We start from the raw sequence: 14,981 nt of genomic DNA on the forward strand, positions 1-14,981 counted from the left end.
CTGAGGTGAATTTTCATCTTGACTACATGTTGATGTTTGGTGTGCGCCAACTGTGCTACCTACTTAGTGAGGCTGCCTATGGTGGCTATGCATGGGCCTCTAAGTTAGCATCCTTCAGAGTCAGTTGCTAACTCTTGCGGCACCTGATAGAGTGTGTCTAGTACCTGCTTGGCATTCGGCATCAGGTGTGTCCCATGTTCCTTGAGGGTCTCCATTTTCAACTCTGTAAACATTTGGCTCCCTTTGTTTCTTTGCAGATCTTGTTTAGTGACAGGGGTAAGGATCAGGATCCTTCCTCTGCATACCTGACATGCTCTTCAGTGCCCTCAGTTTCCACAATCTCTTCCTGTGTTGCTTCTCTCAGGTGTTTAGAGAGATAATCTGCCGGGTTGTTTGCCCCAGGTTGGTACTCTTTTAGATAATCATAGACTTGAAGTTGGAGCATCCATTTTTCTATGCAAGATGGTGGCTTAGAGGAGGTGCCTTTATACAGTGGTACTAGTGGTCTATCATCTGTACTTACAACAAAGGGGTGTCTGTAGTTTTTTTGCTTCATAAATTTCTATTTTTCTCAGTGCAGGATGAGCACTGACTCATAGATTCTGCTCAGTGCTCCTCTGAGCTGTTCATGATGTATGTGGATTGCGGTGGCAATTGCAAGAAAGTTGTCACTAATGTTGACAACTCCGGGTAGGCGAGCTAGTGTTTTTCATATGGCATTTTGAAAAACTTCTGCAGCACTGAAGTTTAGACAGTTGTAGCATCGGAGCCTTACATGCATCAAGTAGGAAGTAATGTACCTTGACTCTGGGTGCAGGGTTAGTTAGTGAGACCCTGATCAGAGCTATACCTTGGAGAACCAGCTCGTGCCACTCAGCTGCCTGACTAGTTCAACAATGGTGGGGGTGAGATGGTGTTCATTGCGAATTGCTATGTTGGGTAGTGTCATGTCCACACAGATGCAGACCTCTCTTGGCTGCTTTGGTTTCCTCGTCACAATGATTGGGGACACCCATAGGGTCAGATCAGTGACCTTTTGAATAATCTCCTCCATCTCAAGCTTGTCTAGTTTGGTTTAAACTTTTGACCCTAAGTGGAACGCTATTCTACAAAGACACAATGCCACCCCTGGATGAACTTATTGATGTGTAGCCGGACTACTTTGTTCTTCATGTACCCAGTCGTTTCAGACAGGCTTGAGAACTTGACTAGGATGTGGGCTGATTCTTCTGTGTGTATTTCAAATGCACACTTGACAAGTTCCATGGTCACAGCGGTGCTGCTGCTCAGGAGCATGCGTTTTCTCCCTTTTGCAGCGTATATGGGGGTGTCCACCCAGACGTTGCCATGCAAGATCTGGGTCTTGAAACTTCTTGTCATGGGTAGGGGTCTATTTTGCCCATATGAAAAGACCCGGATCTTGGCCTGGGTCAGTGGGGTTTGAGTTGGGAGTGCCTTGTACAGGTCTGCTGCCATGATATTGATTGAGGAGTCTCTGTCAATGTTTGCTATAACAGGGTCAGCCCCTATTTTATGCAACACTGGGGCAGCAGCTGCTGGGTAGCTGAGGTGTTGCTGAGTACTGAGTGTACCTCGTGCTTCTTGTTGTTATTGGCCATATCTTCTGTACCCTCATTTCTTCTATGATGGTGTGGACAGACTCTTTTACCTTTTTCTTTTGACTACAAGCACTCCTTCGCAAAGTATTTATTCTTCCAACATGCAGTGCAGTCTGTGGCCCTGTGGGTGCACCCTCCGTAATAGCCACATGTTTGGGCTGCTTCCACTGTCCTTTTGGACTTTTACGGTGATTTTCTTGGTTGAACCAGGTTCTGTTTTAACTGGTCAGTACAGTGTGGCCTCCATCTGCAAAGCTCTTGCCGTCAAGAGCTCTTTGGAGTGACTATTTGTGAAAATGTCCTGCAGGGACTTGACAGATTCTTTAAGAATGTTCTCTCTTAACTTTGTCGAAGCACACCCTTGGATGATCTTTCCCTGAATCTCTTCCTGTTTCAAAGGGAATCCAAAGGTGCTGGCTGGTTCTCTAAGCCTGCTGTAGAAGCTGTTGAGGTACTCATCTACCCCCTGGCGAGTCTGTCTGAATGAACGAGTTACTTACCTTCGGTAACGATTTTTCTGGTGGATACATTAGCTACCTGTGGATTCCTCACCTAATGAATACTCCCATGGCGCCAGCATTCGACGGAAATCTTCTTACTAGTCTCTGCACGTCGACGAGGACGTCACTCTAGCCCACGCGACGCCGTCTGACGTCATACAGGCAATAAGAGGTCCTTGCCGACGTGCCGATGACAGTACCAACATTTTTTACGTGCATGAGAATAATAATAACCCAATGTAATGAAAGAGCAAAGCAACATCTCTTAATATTGTAAATCACACAACATTGCAATAAAATAGCTGAGGTACTTAAACCTGTGAATACTTTCAAGGCGGCATTTCAAGCAACCCCGCCAGCTACACGTTGCTCTTCGCTGACGACGGCCAAATAGCCAGAAACACGTGTCCGAAGATACGGCACTCGCCGCACCAACTTATGGTGAAAAACTTTTAAAACTCTGTTCAAATTCGTGCTAATGACTGCATTTACCATGATGCCTTGGGGTCACAAATGCTGGAATGGAAGACAGGGTGCTCCCCATTTTGACTGTTGCAATAAAATAGCTGTAGATTGAATATAACCTTCTTTTTTTTTTTTTTTTTTAAACAAATAAATATATTTATACATACGAATCATGTATATACACAATATATATAGATTTATATATAAATATACACATACATACAAATATCATATATGCAAAATGTATTGCAACTTTGAAGACCAAAAGGAGCACACTCAAGGATTGCTTGGAGAGACCAAAAAGGCAACGGGGAGGCGGGTGGGACCGTGAGGAATCCACAGGTAGCTAATGTATCCACCAGAAAAATCGTTACCGAAGGTAAGTAACTCGTTCTTCTGATGGATACAACTATCTGTGGATTCCTCACCTAATGAATAGAGTCCCAAAGCAGTACCACGCCCGGCGGTGGGTGCCTAAATGGTCAAACCAAGAAATCCTGCAGCACTGACCGTGCAAAATGACCGTCCCTTCTGACCTCAGAGTCCAAACAGTAATGTTTCACAAAAGTGTGAAGGGACGACCAAGTTGCGGCCTTGCAGATGTCGACCACAGGAACACCCCTGGCCAAGGCCGAAGAGGCCGACTTAGCTCTGGTGGAGTGAGCTCTAATGCCCTCAGGCGGATCCTTCTTTGCCAAGAGTAACAGATTTTAATGCAAAGAACAACCCACCTGGAGAGTGTTCTCTTGTGGACTGCCTTTCCTCTCCTCTTGCCCACGTATCCGACAAACAGCTGATCCTCCAGCCTGATATCCTTCATTCTGTCGATATAGAAGCTCAACGCCCTTTTTGGGTCCAGGCGATGTAGTCTTTCTTCCTCCTTTGAAGGATGAGGCGGAGGATAAAACGTGGACAAAGTGATTGTCTGAGCCAAATGGAAGGGTGAAACAACCTTCGGAAGGAAAGCAGCCTTGGTCCTCAACACCACCTTATCCCCATAAAACGTTATATAAGGGGGTTTAACCGATAAGGCCTGCAACTCACTCACTCTCCTTGCAGATGTTATAGCTACCAGGAATACTGTTTTAATAACCAAATACCTTAAGGGGCAAGAATGCATAGGCTCAAAAGGGGACCCCATAAGGAAAGTCAGGACCAAGGACAAATCCCATTGAGGCATAACGAATGGTTTTGGAGGATATTGATTCAGAAGACCTTTCAAGAATCTGAGAACAATAGGGAATTTAAATAACGATGGTTGGTCTGGAAGACAAATGAAGGCTGACAAGGCCGACAAATAACCCTTAATGGTAGCCACTGCACAACCTTTCTGCGCTAGAGACAGTGCAAAAGACAAAACATGTGACAGATGAGCATGTAAGGGATCAATCTGTCTCTCTCCACACCACATAACAAATTTAGACCACCTATTAGCGTAGATAGATTTAGTGGAGTGTCGCCTGGCCGCTAAGATAACATCCACTACATCAGGCGGGAGAGAGAAGGAACTCAGGTTGCCCCGTTCAATCTCCAAGCATGTAGGTGCAGACTCTGGAGGTTGGGGTGTAAAACCTGCCCCTGCGACTGCGAGAGGAGGTCTGCCCTGAGAGGGAGACGGAGCGGAGGGCACAGTGAGAGTTGGAGAAGGTCGGAGTACCATACCCTCCTTGGCCAATCCGGAGCTATTAAGATGACTTGGGCCCGGTCTTGGCGAATTTTCCTCAACACTCGAGGAATCAAGGGTATGGGGGGAAACGCGTAAAGCAACTGGTCGCACCAGGTTATCTGAAACGCGTCCCCCAACGCTCCCTGCATCAGATACTGGAGGCTGCAGAATAACGGGCAATGCGCGTTCTCTAGAGTGGCAAACAGATCTATCCGAGGAAACCCCCATATCTGGAAGATTAGACAGACCTGATCTGGATGGAGACGCCACTCGTGGTCTGCCGAGAATTGGCGACTGAGACTGTCCGCACGTACATTCAAGACCCCGGCCAGATGATTTGCCACCAAGCAAATCTGATGGTCCTTTGCCCAGGACCATAGCCGAAGAGCTTCTCTGCAGAGAAGGTACGACCCTACTCCTCCCTGTTTGTTTATGTACCACATCGTGGTAGTATTGTCCGTCAGGACCTGTACCGACTGACCACGAAGTGATGGGAGGAAGGCCTTGAGAGCCAGACGTACAGCCCGTAACTCCAACAGATTGATATGAAACACCTGTTCCTCTGGAGACCAAAGCCCTCTGATCTCCAGATCCCCCAGATGAGCTCCCCATCCTAGGGTGGAAGCATCCGTTATGACCGTGGCCACTGGTGGCGACTGCGCGAACGGCTTTCCCTGTGAAAGATTGTTGCCCGCAATCCACCACTTCAATTCCACAGCAGCATCTCTGGAGATCTTGACAGTACCTTCTAAATCTCCCTTGTGTTGAGACCACTGCCTTCGGAGGCACCACTGAAGAGCCCTCATGTGCCAGCGAGCATGCGTGACCAACAGAATGCAGGAGGCGAACAGACCGAGCAGACGAAGGACCTTGAGGACTGGAACTACCGCTCCATTTCGAAACATTGGAACCAATTCCTGAATATCTTGAATCCGCTGAGGCGGAGGAAAGGCTCGACTCAATGTTGTATCCAGTACTGCCCCTATGAACAGGAGGCGCTGAGAGGGCTCCAGGTGAGATTTGGGCACGTTCACCGAAAAGCCCAGGTCGAACAACAACTGGGTTGTTGACTGCAGATGATGCGACACAAGCTCCGGGGACTTGGCTTTGATCAACCAGTCGTCCAAGTAAGGGAATACTGCTATCCCCTTCCTTCTGAGCTCCGCCGCAACCACTGACATCACCTTTGTGAAGACTCGAGGTGCTGAAGTAAGACCAAACGGGAGGACCGCAAACTGATAGTGCTGCGACCCTACCACAAACCGGAGATACTTCCTGTGCGACTTGAGTATCGGGATATGAAAGTAAGCATCCTGCAAGTCGACAGACACCATCCAATCTTCCTTGTTCAACGCCAAAAGCACCTGTGCTAGGGTCAGCATCTTGAACTTTTCCTGTTTGAGGAACCAATTCAAGATCCTCAGATCCAGGATTGGTCTCAACTGACCATCCTTTTTGGGAATCAGGAAGTATCTTGAGTAACAACCTCGACCCTTTTCCTGCTCTGGGACCAACTCTACCGCGCCCTTTGAAAGGAGGACTTGAACCTCCTGTTCTAGCAACAGGAGGTGTTCTTCTGAACAATAAGATGGGCGGGGCGGGATGAGGGGCGGGAACTCCCGAAAGGGAAGGGCGTAGCCTTTCCCCACAATGCCGAGAACCCAAGTGTCCGTTGTGATAGACTTCCACTTGTGGAGAAAATGCTGTAATCTTCCCCCTACAGGAGAGGAGTGAGTGGGAAACGGTGGAAGCCTAAGGCTGCTTCCCCTGCTGCACCCCTCCAGAGTACGAGGAAGAGGCAGAGTGCTGTTGAGAGGCTCCTCTGGTACGGGCCCCACCCCTCCCCCTCCCTCTAAATGACCTATAGGGGAGGGAAGAGGCGGGTTGCTGGAACCTCCCCCGAAAGGAAGAGGAAGAAGAGCCACGCCCAAATCCCCGAAACCTCCTGAAAAATCTAGAAAAGGCAGAGGAAGAAGGAGCTTGCAGTCCTAACGATTTGGCTGTGGCTCTGCTCTCCTTAAATCGTTCCAAGGCCGAATCTGCCTTGGCTCCAAACAGTCTGTCCCCATCAAACGGGAGGTCCAGCAGGGTCGACTGCACATCCGCAGAAAACCCTGAGTTTCGGAGCCAGGCCTGTCTTCTTGCCACCACAGCCGTGCCCATCGCCCTGGCCACCGAGTCGGTCGTGTCCAGCCCAGACTGGATAATCTGGGTCGCGGCAGCCTGGGCGTCCGAGACCACATCCAAGAGACCCTGGGGGAGCTCCGTAAATGAAGACGAAATATCATCCATCAGAGCATGGATGTACCTCCCCAGAATGCACGTTGCGTTGGTGGCCTTCAACGCCAAACTGCATGACGAAAATATTTTCTTGGACTGCGCATCCAGTTTCTTGGAGTCTCTGTCTCCAGGCACCGTCGGGAAGGAACCAGGCGCTGACTTTGAGGAACAGGAGGCTTGCACCACCAAGCTCTCCGGCGTAGGGTGTCTAGAGAGAAAGCCAGGGTCAGATGGTGCAGCTCGATACCTCCTGGCCACAGCCCTATGAACGGCCGAGGAAGACACCGGCTTCTTCCACACCTCCAACACCGGATCCAGCAAAGCCTCATTAAATTGCAAGAGAGGCTCAGCTGCAGCAGAGGCCGGATGCAATACCTCTGTCAGCAAATTCTGCTTCGCCTCTGCCACCGGCAAAGGCAGGTCCAAAAAGCTCGCTGCCTTCCTCACCACAGCATGAAAGGAAGCAGCCTCCTCCGTATATTCCCCTGGAGATGAAAGGTCCCACTCAGGGGAAGTGTCCAGCCCACTGGCTGTATCCAGACCATGTAGTCCGTCTCCAGAGTCCTCAATCTCTCCCTCCTCTAAGACTCGCTGGTACTCCTGTTCTTCTAAAAGACGGAGAGCACGCCTCCTCGAATGAAGTCTCTCCTCGATACGCGGAGTCGACATGGCCTCCGCCGACGTCGAAGAACGGCGCCGATCTCCAGAAGCATCTGACGCCGCGTCCGGCGCCACAGGCAGCTTCGGCGCCGAGGTAGGAGCCGGAGGACGAGGTCTTGGAGCCGATGGACCAACCGGAGTCACAGGGCAAAATCCTGACTTCGACGGAAGGGCAACCTCCGGGCCGAAACATCCGAAGCCACCGGAGCGGCCAGCGACGCCGGCACCGGCGCCGAGCCCACATTCCCAAAAGGGAGAAAGGGCATAAAGGGTGCCAGCCGAAGAGGCGCAGGATCACCCAACGAAAAGGCCAAGGGCCCCGAAGGACCAGCCGGAGCAGCTCCTGGAGCCATCTGCTGAAAGATGGTATACATCGCATTAAGAAATGCAGTACTATCGGCTCCAGGAGTGGGAAAAGCCGGATACTGGGGTGCCTGGATCGAGGGCGACCCCGACGCCGGCCTCGACGTCTGCGACGCCGGAGAAAACACAAGAGGCTGCACCACCTCAATCAACGACGCCTGACCAGGCGAAGTCGGTGACGCCGGAGAGGGCAACGGCGTCGATGGATGCGGCGTGACCGTGGGGCTGACCTCCCAAGTCCTCCGACGCCGAGCCGAAGGTGACCTCGAACGAGACTCCTTGCTGGAATGACGTCGTGAGTCTCTACGGCGCCGGGAGTCTTGATGACGCCGGTGAGACCTTGGCGAAGAAGACTTCTTATGATGTTTCTCCTTCTTCTTTGACTTTGCCATGAATAACTTGGCCTCACGCTCTTTGAGGGCCTTCGGATTCATGTGTTGACATGAATCGCAAGTCGAGACGTCGTGGTCGGAGCTCAAACACCATAGACAGTCGGAGTGAGGATCTGTAACTGACATCTTGCCCCCACACTCTCGACAGGGCTTGAAACCCGACTTCCTCTGAGACATTATTACCGCAGAGAAGACTACGCAGCAGACAATACACTGTAACCACGAAGGTAACAGTAGCTCCCTCGAAGATAACCGTTTCGAATGCACGGAAAAAAGGGAACTGTCATCGGCACGTCGGCGAGGACCTCTTATTGCCTGTATGACGTCAGACGGCGTCGCGTGGGCTAGAGTGACGTCCTCGTCGACGTGCAGAGACTAGTAAGAAGATTTCCGTTGAATGCTGGCGCCATGGGAGTATTCATTAGGTGAGGAATCCACAGGTAGTTGTATCCATCAGAAATGAACCTTTCATAGTCCTGATTAGCCATAGGCTTAAAATGAGTATTCAGAGCTGCGACCAGGTTGTTGTATATTTTGACAGTCACTTTGTTGAGTGTCTTGTATATCTTGTGGATACCTTTACCACTTAGATAAAGTAGGAGTGCTCTTTTTTCTCTCCTCTTTTACATTGGTGGCCTCAAAGTATAGTTCTAGAAGCTCCATCCAGTTCCTCTATTTGGGTGCTCGTATGGACAGTGCAGCCTCAATAATGAATGGCTCTATCGCTGGTACACCTGCAATGGTGAGGTGGGGAATGGTTGTCTAGATTTGGTTCTCCCTCCATCCCGATGCCTAGAGATGCGGAGTTGCACGAGTACTCCAGTGCTACTGGCCCCCTTTGGCTGCAGGGTGCAGGTAGGTGTTTTGCCAGTTGCTGTCCGTCAGGGCCCTTCTTTGGGTTCTCCAGGTCGAGTGTGACCTGGTGCCTTTGCTGCAGCTTGGTTGGGGCTTTGAGCAGTGAGCTTGCCATTGTCTAGACTGGCAGCCGAGTTGCAGGCATGTCAAGAGCACCACCAAGGTAGCAACCGAGTCAGGCAACCACCATGTCTGTAACTGGAGCAACTGCCTGCAGAGGGTAGTGTCGTCCTCCCCTCTTCACGGGATGAGCACTGCCGGCTTACTAAATGCCGGGTGGCCACCGCACTCAGTGTCAGCAATGGGCGAGCTTCATTGATCTGCAGGCACTACTTCTTGCACTCGCGCCACCCTCCTCGACATGAGCACTACTGGCAGTGTGCTGAGCCTAGCGGCCGCCACTCAGGCTCAAGGATAGGTAGGGGACAATACTCAACGATTGCACAGGCTCTTACTACCTCATCGACAATGTAGTGTCCAGCTGGGATGTCGCAACTCGGAACTCCTCCAAACTAGCTAGGCCTTCTGATGCACTAAGGAAATAAGGGCACACTGATACATGAGTGCGTGTGTAGTGCCGCATGGAACTGAACTTCCTTCACGCCTCTCTCTTTTATTAACTTCCCCACATCATAGTGAGTGAGACTATGGCCCTCATTCTGACCCTGGCGGTTCCCTACCGCCAGGGCCAACGGGGGCGGGAGCACCGCCGACAGGCCGGCGGTGCTCCCTTGGTCATTCTGACCGCGGCGCTTTGGCCGCGGTCAGAACGGGAAAACCGGCGGTCTCCCGCCGGTTTTCCACTGACCCTTAGAATCCTCCAAGGCGGCACAGCTCGCTGCGCCGCCGAGGGGATTCTGACCCCCCCTACCGCCATCCTGTTCATGGCGGGAAAGCCGCCATGAACAGGATGGCGGTAGGGGGGGTCGCGGGGCCCCCTAACAGGGCCCAACTAGGCTTTTCAGTGTCTGCGATGCAGACACTGAAAAGCGCGACGGGTGCTGCTGCACCCGTCGCACGCCTTCCACTCCGCCGGCTCGATTCCGAGCCGGCTTCCTTGTGGAAGGCGCTTTCCCGCTGGGCCGGCGGGCGATCTGAATCAGATCGCCCGCCGGCCCAGCGGGAAAGTCAGAATACCCCTCGCGGTCAATTGACCGCGGGGCGGTATTCAGGCGGATTCCGACGGGCGGGCGGCAACCGCCGCCCGCCTAGGTCGGAATGACCACCTATATGCTCACTAAGGGCGGGGGTCTCCACGTGCACTACCCGTGCATATGTTTCCACACTCAGTGACAGCCCTAATGTGTGAGAAACACTACACATCCTGCCAGTTGCTGTTTTCAGCTGAGGTTTGGTGAAACAAGCAAGTTAGGAAAGTTCATGATGTTTCAGGCCAGACGTGGTGCGGACTGCCCACTCTCATTGCTGAGGAAGAGAAGGCTCCTTCAGTGACCTTTGCTGTGTTACACATGCTGCTACGCTCTCTTCATAGCGCCAGGCTCGGAAAGGATAGCCTATCAGCTAAGCAACATTTGTTGGATGCCCGTGGCTCAGACGTATTGATAGCACAGACTGGCCTTAGTTCAGACTGGTAGAGTCCAGCAGAATAAATCGTGCAAGGTGCTCATTAAGTCATACTGCTTGCAGAGTTGAGCGCACAGAAGCCACTGCTGCTCGAAGTACAGTGCTCTGCTAGTGCACAGGCACCTGACTGGACCCGACTGCACAACTGACTTCTGATCTAAAAAATGGAATCTGGAGGGGGTGGGTGACACCCCCAACCCAAAGGCCACCAGCAAGAAGCTTGAAGAAGAAAGCACTCTGCTTCACTCTACAGCGACATCCTCAGTGTGTGCCGCATGCCGATACTCCGTATGATCGGCAGCTAGAAAAAACAAATGCTTCAGATACTTCATGGACCATTCAGAACCTACAAATAAATAGAGCCTGGGCTGAGGTTTCCATAGCAACCAGACCTGGGCCTGGTTCATTACTATACGTGGGGCAGCACACTAAACTTGAGTTCAGTGTACTGAATTATCTAATGCTTGTGTCATGTTCTGAAATCAACCTAATTTATTACCACAGTTTTGCATTTTTCAAAGAGGTAGCCCATGTTTCTTATTGTTTGTGCTCTCAACCTACTTCCAGTTTGTGGCAGAAACCATTATGAAACCCAGGGGTGATCCAGCAAAGCTATAGATTTCTGAAAAGTAGAAACAAACCTAAATTCAGCAAGGAGTCATATGTGTAGATCCCTGAAGATTTTCACAATGAAAATAACTGTTGAAATAAACAAACATTGAAAATGAGTAGGAAAAATACCACCACTTGTTTTCATCTGAAAGTTTTTGTCACAATGGCCGATTTACAAAAGCAATATACCATTACGTCTGCTAGACCCTTATGGTTGTGGAGATATATAGGGTTTGAAGGTTCTCCAAGAACCCAAGGTATCCAGAGCTAACAACTGAGCTACTCTGTACATTTTCTTTTCTTTGTGTACTGAGTATAGACCAATTAATATGGTGAAATATCGAAATTGAAAAATTGATATCAAGGAAACCTATTTATTTTTTAAATGGCACAAGTTATGGCGTTTAGGAGCCATGGGTATTTGTACATCTCTGAATTTATTGGTACCTGTACTAGCATATGATTTAGAGGGTATTTTTCAAAATGTCTTCTTTCTCACCCACTGGCTTACATTTGGAAGGCACAAATCAGTGGTGTAACAAAACTTGAGGGAGGCCCCTCTGCAAAGTATATGGAAGGGCCCCCTCACACACCCGTAATGCCAGTCATGAGCTCTTAGGTCAGGGGATTTCTGTTTGTGCACAGTGCCAGCTGTGCAGAGGGGACCCCCAGGAGCTCAGCCCCCCGCATTGGGGGTAATGTTACACCACTGGCACAAATGCCATGAAATCCAGTTGGTAACAACAAATGTTCTACTATTATGTGTTCCTACATGTCTTCTGAGAAAAATAGTACCTCTCTTGTGTGGGTAGGCTTAGTGCCCACAAAAGAAAACAGCCTAAAACACAACACAGACACATCACATGTTTCCACTGAAAACTGCCCCTTTTTTTATTTTCCCAGTAGCTGTGGATTTTGAGCCCTAGCTCCGCCAGCACCCAGGGACACCTACCAAACCTGAACATGTTTGAAAGCTAGAAACCCAGGGAAATCCAGGGTGTGGTGACTTGCATGGCTCTCTCTAGGTAGTTTTAACCAGAAGCCCTTGCAAATGTCAACATTTTGTAAAAAACACACATTTCCCTCACATTTCTGTGACAGAAAATTCTGGACTCTTTAGGGAGCCACAAATGTACTATTACCCTGAGTTGCAACATGTCCCCTGATAAGAACAGTACTTCACTTGTGTGGGTGGGCCAAAAGACAACAACATAAAAGGTGCTAAGGTGTTACATTGATAGATGAGCAATGGGATAGCTGTGGTATTTTGGCCAGTGCTGTAACACCAACCATGCATACTTACGAACCACGGACATTTTTGAAAACTAGACAACCAGAGATTCAAGAGTAGAGTGACTTGCAGGTCACCTCGCAAGGGCTCCTACTGACCTTGGTTGGATCCATTTATTTTGCGGGCTGTAGGCCTAGCCACACAAGTGGCACAGTGTTTTCATCAGCACAGGTGAGGTAACACTTGGTGGCAGGAATTTTGTGGACTCCTCCTGACCCTATGAGTTTCAATCACAGAACTGCTAGGAAAATGTGTAACTTTAGGCAAAGTTTGAGGTTTCCAGAGTGTTGTAGGTAAGAAAACTTCATAATATCCATGCAAAGCACACCATCCTGGACTTCCCCGGATGTCTACTTTTCAGAAATGTGTGGACTAGTAGGTTTCAATAGGTGGTGACCAAGCCAGGCCCCAGTTAAAGCAGCTCCCTCTGTTGCCAAATCAGGTTTGTTTTTGCCAGGGAATGTTGATGTTTCCACGTTATATTTATAACCATTTCTCCAAGAGCTGATTTAAGGCCCAGCTGTGGACTCCTTGTATTTCCCAAACCAGAAGAGCTTTCTGCAAAGGTCTTTGTAAACAGAAAAACACTTAGTTAAATAAAATGAAACATTGTACAGCCTTGAATTAACTGGAAACAAACACACAGTTGTATTTCCTCTCCTCCGTCTTCACCCAGCACATGCAATGAGAAGGCTGTTTTTCAGTGAAATAGAATGCAGCTCTCTCTCTCATAACTCTGATTGGTTGTTGCCAACCAATCAGTGTGAAGGTGTGTTTCACAAAACTGAAAATGTGTTGGTATGACAGAGGGATGAGGCATGAGGAGTATGGATGATGGATGAAGAGTAGGGATAATGGATGAGATATGAGAAGTAGGAATGATGGAAGATGGATGAGAGGCAGGGATGAGGGATGAGAAGTAGGAATGATGGAAGAGAAGTAGGGATGATGGAAAAGAAGTCTGGATGACAAGCAGGGATGAGGGATGAGAAGTATGGATGATGGAAGAGAAGTAAGGATGATGAATGAGAATTAAGGATGATGTATGATGGGTGAGAAGTAGGAATGATGGATGAAAAGTGAGGAAGAGTAGTAAGGATTCTGGCAGATAAGTAGTGATGATGGTTGAGAAGTAGGGATAAAGGATGAATAGTGGAGATGAGAAGCAAGAATGATGGATGAGAAGTAGGGGTGATGTATGATGATGAGAAGTAGGGATGATGTATGATGGATGAGAAGAAAATAAGTTACTTACCTGTAACTGTGGTTCTCCAGTAGTGGTATCTTTCATAGATTCACATGCTTGAATCATTCCCGTCGTCGAAGTGGGAGTCCCACGGTACATAGAAAGCAATAAATAAATAAAGAAAAACTTCTTCTTTTTTTTTTTTTTCACTGTAGTCAATAGGAAAAAACACATTCAGTTTTGTAACTATCAGCCTCATTAGAAAAGGCCCAAACTTCAGCCAATCAGGCGAGACCACCCCTTTAGGATCCTCAGCACAGAGGCTCAGTCTCTCAGATTTCTCCGCACTAGTGATTACATGAAAATAAAAGAGGCGAGCCCCTATGGGGAGGAGGGTGGGTCGCATGTGAATCTATGAAAGATACCAATACTGGAGAACCACAGTTACAGGTAAGTAACTTATTTTCTTCTCCAGTATTGTGGTATCTTTCATAGATTCACATGCTTGAATCAGAGTAGTCAGCAGTAAGAAAGATGGTTGAGTTCTGAACACCAGAAGCATGTCTGTTCACAATTCTTCCTATGTGGACTCACATAGGTAGTTAAATTATGCTAATCAACCTTGCAAAAGATTATATACATGAATATATACATATACAGATACATATACCTAGATGAAAAATATTAGTCTGGTAATACATAGAGGATGGAGGGTAAAGAGATTATTGGCTCACCTTATGCAAATAAATTACGTAACACTGCTTGTCCTACCACGGCATCCATTCTGTCAGTAGCTTCCACGCAGTAGTGCTGGGTGAAGGTGTGGGCACGTGTCCACGTTGCCACTCTGCAGATCTGGCTCAGAGGGACTCCTGCGAATAGAGCTGCTGAAGTGGATACCACTCTAGTGGAGTGCGCTCTGACATTGGATGATAACGGTTTTCCTGCTAACTGGTGGCAGAGTTGTATGGCAGAAGAGATCCAGCGCGCTATGGTCTGCTTAGTAACGGCCTTGCCTTTATTGATCCGCCCATAACTAATAAACAGTTGCTCAGATTTACGGAAACTGCTAGTCCTTTGTATATAAAATTTTAAACATCGTTTAATGTCTAGAGAATGTAATGCGCGCTCTGCTGGAGTTTGGGGTTTTGGAAAAAATGTTCTCAAAACCACCGGCTCATTTAGATGAAAAGTCGATGGAACCTTGGGGATAAATTTTGCATTCGTTCTTAAAATGACCACCTCTGATTTGAATTGGAGAAAAGGAGGTGAGACTGTGAAAGCCTGGATATCACTAACCCTCTTCGCTGAGGTGAGCGCCAGAAGGAGGGCTGTTTTCAAAGAAATGTATTTGTGGTCTGCCTTAGGAATGGGTTCAAACGGATGCTTCATTAATTGGGAGAGCACAATATTCAAATGCCACGGAGGTGGAGGACGGTGAATCGGTGGAAACATCCTGAACAAGCCCTTAAGAAATTGCTTTATGATCCTGGATGACCATAAAGATG

The sequence above is a fragment of the Pleurodeles waltl genome, chromosome 11 (assembly GCF_031143425.1).
Source record: "Pleurodeles waltl isolate 20211129_DDA chromosome 11, aPleWal1.hap1.20221129, whole genome shotgun sequence".
NCBI lineage: Eukaryota > Metazoa > Chordata > Amphibia > Caudata > Salamandridae > Pleurodeles > Pleurodeles waltl.